Genomic DNA, 3,938 nt, shown 5'->3' on the forward strand with positions numbered 1-3,938 from the left:
TAAATAATTATACTAGTCTCTATATATGAGGCACAAACTTTTGTTTTCCATTTTTTGCTATTTTCCATTTTTTAGGAATTTTTTGGTCAAAATTGAGGGTTTTTCTTCAATAGCTTCCAGGTCATGTGACCTGTTGACTCAAAATCACTTTTAAATAATTATACTAGTCTCTATATATGAGCACAAACTTTTGTTTTCCGTTTTTGGCCATTTTCCATTTTTTAGGAATTTATTTGGTCAAAATTGAGGGTTTTACTTCAATAGCTTCCAGGTCATGTGACCTATCGACTAAAAATCACTTTTAAATAATTATACTAGTCTCTATAGATGAGGCACAAACTTTTGTTTTACATTTTTAGCCATTTTCCATTTTTTAGGAATTTTTTTGGTCAAAATTGAGGGTTTTACTTCAATAGCTTCCAGGTCATGTGACCTATCGACTAAAAATCACTTTTAAATAATTATACTAGTCTCTATAGATGAGGCACAAACTTTTGTTTTCTGTTTTTAGCCATTTTTCATTTTTTAGGAATTTTTTTGGTCAAAATTGAGGGTTTTTCTTCAATAGCTTCCAGGTCATGTGACCTATCGACTAAAAATCACTTTCAAATAATTATACTAGTCTCTATATATGAGGCACAAACTTTTGTTTTCCATTTTTGGCCATTTTCCATTTTTTAGGAATTTTTTGGTCAAAATTGAGAGTTTTTCTTCAATAGCTTCCAGGTCATGTGACCTGTTGACTCAAAATCACTTTTAAATAATTATACTAGTCTCTATATATGAGGCACAAACTTTTGTTTTCCGTTTTTGGCCATTTTCCATTTTTTAGGAATTTATTTGGTCAAAATTGAGGGTTTTACTTCAATAGCTTCCAGGTCATGTGACCTATCGACTAAAAATCACTTTTAAATAATTATACTAGTCTCTATAGATGAGGCACAAACTTTTGTTTTACATTTTTAGCCATTTTCCATTTTTTAGGAATTTTTTTGGTCAAAATTGAGGGTTTTTCTTCAATAGCTTCCAGGTCATGTGACCTATCGACTAAAAATCACTTTTAAATAATTATACTAGTCTCTATTGATGAGGCACAAACTTTTGTTTTCTGTTTTTAGCCATTTTTCATTTTTTAGGAATTGTTTTGGTCAAAATTGAGGGTTTTTCTTCAATAGCTTCCAGGTCATGTGACCTATGGACTAAAAATCACTTTTAAATAATTATACTAGTCTCTATATATGAGGCACAAACTTTTGTTTTACATTTTTAGCCATTTTCCATTTTTTAGGAATTTTTTTGGTCAAAATTGAGGGTTTTTCTTCAATAGCTTCCAGGTCATGTGACCTATGGACTCAAAATCACTTTTAAATAATTATACTAGTCTCTATTGATGAGGCACAAACTTTTGTTTTCCGTTTTTGGCCATTTTCCATTTTTTAGGAATTTATTTGGTCAAAATTGAGGGTTTTACTTCAATAGCTTCCAGGTCATGTGACCTATCGACTAAAAATCACTTTTAAATAATTATACTAGTCTCTATTGATGAGGCACAAACTTTTGTTAACCATTTTTAGCCATTTTTCATTTTTTAAGATTATTTTTGGTCAAAATTGAGGGTTTTTCTTCAATAGCTTCCAGGTCATGTGACCTGTTGACTAAAAATCACTTTTAAATAATTATACTAGTCTCTATAGGGTTAGGCAAGCATGTGTTTTGGCAAGCACCTGGTGCTTGCCAAAACACATGGAGTCTGGCCAGCCTCAGCCCAAAGTGGGTTCACCTTCCCATGGGCTCACCACCTGTGGGATGGGCCAAAAGGGTTGGGTGCAATGTGAGATTTTAGAATGCCGAGGGAGGGGACCTTGGCTTTCTGACCCTGTGTGATGGATGTTTTATCACTGGGCATGGAAAGTCACTTCTCTGGTGGGAGCCTGAGCTGGTGTGTGAGGTTGAGAGGTTCTAACTAGAAATAGTCTCATCTCATCGCATGACTCGAGATGAGAGCCGTGCGTTAATTAATGGAACATTAATTAACAATCTGATATGCAGCGAGAAAATTTAATGTTTCAGTTGTTGGCTGTTTCTATAGCTTTTTATTTTTGTAATTTTATGGTGTAAAGCTCTTTGAAATGCCTTGTTGAAATGTGATATATAAATAAAATTAGATTAGATTTTTTTTATTTGGGGGTTTTCTGTCCGAGGCCACGTTCTGCACAACCAGGGTTTTGAAGGGATCCATTTTGGTGGCCTTGGGATCACGCCTCTGCTTTTGGCAGATGATGTGGCCCTTCTGGCTTCATCATGTCGTGATCTACAGCTTCACTGGAGCAGTAGTAGTAGTAGTAGTAGCCGAGTGTGAAGCGGCCGGGAGGAGGATCAGTACCTCCAGATCCAAAGCCCTGGTCTTGAGCTTGAAAAGTCAGGTAAGATTTTCCTGACCCAAGTGGAGGAGTTTAAGCATCTTAGCATCTTGTTCAATGTTGGAGTTCATTCATTTCTGTCTCTGTTCACCACCCATGTTCATTAACCAGTTTCAGGACCCGACCAGAACCACTCATTGTAAATTGAGAAATAATGAGATTTGGTTATATATAAAAACAAGCTTTAATGCCAAAAGATAATCAAATTTCACAATCCATACATATCATCCAAATGGAACATCATGCTTCTTAGGTTACATTCATCGTCCAGCTCTGGGGCCAAGTGACAAGTAGCCAAGTGAGGCAAAGATTGTAGCAAGTTTAGCTTTTTATTCATCTCTGAAATCTGGACCCTCCATAAACTGTACTCTAATCAGTTTCAGTCGGTTTACATATGACTGTCAGCAGTCACATATAAACATGGTTATGTATGCTTCAGCATGTGAGGCAGATGAAAGAGGCTAAAAGAGATGGAGGAAAATGCAGAATCCATAACATTAAGAATGAGGGAAAAATGGAACAGGAGATCAATAGACGGATTGACGTAGCGTCTGCAGTGAAGTGGGCGCTGGACCAGTCTGTCGTGGTGAAGAGACAGCTGGATCAAAAAGGAAGGACTCTATTTGCCAGTCGATCTACGTCCCTACCTTCATCTATGGCATTGGTTTAAGGGTCTTGACTGCAAGAACAAAATTACAAACACAAGCGGCCAAAATTATTTTTTTTTCCATACGTTTTCTGGGCTCTCCCTTAGTGATAGGATGAGAAGCTCAGTCATCCAGGAGGGACTCAGAGTAGAGCCGCTGATTTTTCACTTTGAGAGGAGCCAGCTGAGGTGGGTCAGGCATCAGATTAGAATGCCTCCTTGGCGCCTCCCTAGTGAGGTCTTTTGGGCACGTCCTACCAGGAGGAGGCCCACAGGAAGACCCAGGACACGCTGGATGGACTATGTCTCTCAGCTGGCCTGGGAACGCCTTGGGATTCCCCTGGAGGAGCTGGTGGGAGGGAAGTCTGGGCCTCTGCTGACCCCTAAACCCGACTGCGGACAAGGGGAAGATGATTGATTGATTGAATTTTCTTAATAGCTTATGGGTCATGTGATCAATTTACTCAAAATAAATGTAAAATTATTCTACTAGACTAGGTGGTGCACACTCATACCTATTCAATTTAACCCTTTTTGTTCCTTGTCAGTGGGTCACATGAAATGTAAGCTATTAAACACCAATCATATTTTTTTATTTAAATTATGGAAAAAAAATTAAAATATCTAAAATGGGGAAATAAGGAGGGTGCCTCATCTATACAGACTGATAGAACAATTTCACACAGATTTTGAATCAACAGGTCACATTACCTGGAAGCTATTGAAGAAAAACCCTCAATTTTGACCAAAAAATTCCTAAAAAATGGAAAATAGCTAAAAATGGAAAACAAAAGTTTGTGCCTCATATATAGAGACTAATATAATTATTTAAAAGTGATTTTGAGTCCATAGGTCACATGACCTGGAAGCTA

The sequence above is a fragment of the Poecilia reticulata genome, unplaced genomic scaffold, assembly GCF_904066995.2.
Source record: "Poecilia reticulata unplaced genomic scaffold, P_reticulata-male-v2 Scaffold_62, whole genome shotgun sequence".
NCBI lineage: Eukaryota > Metazoa > Chordata > Actinopteri > Cyprinodontiformes > Poeciliidae > Poecilia > Poecilia reticulata.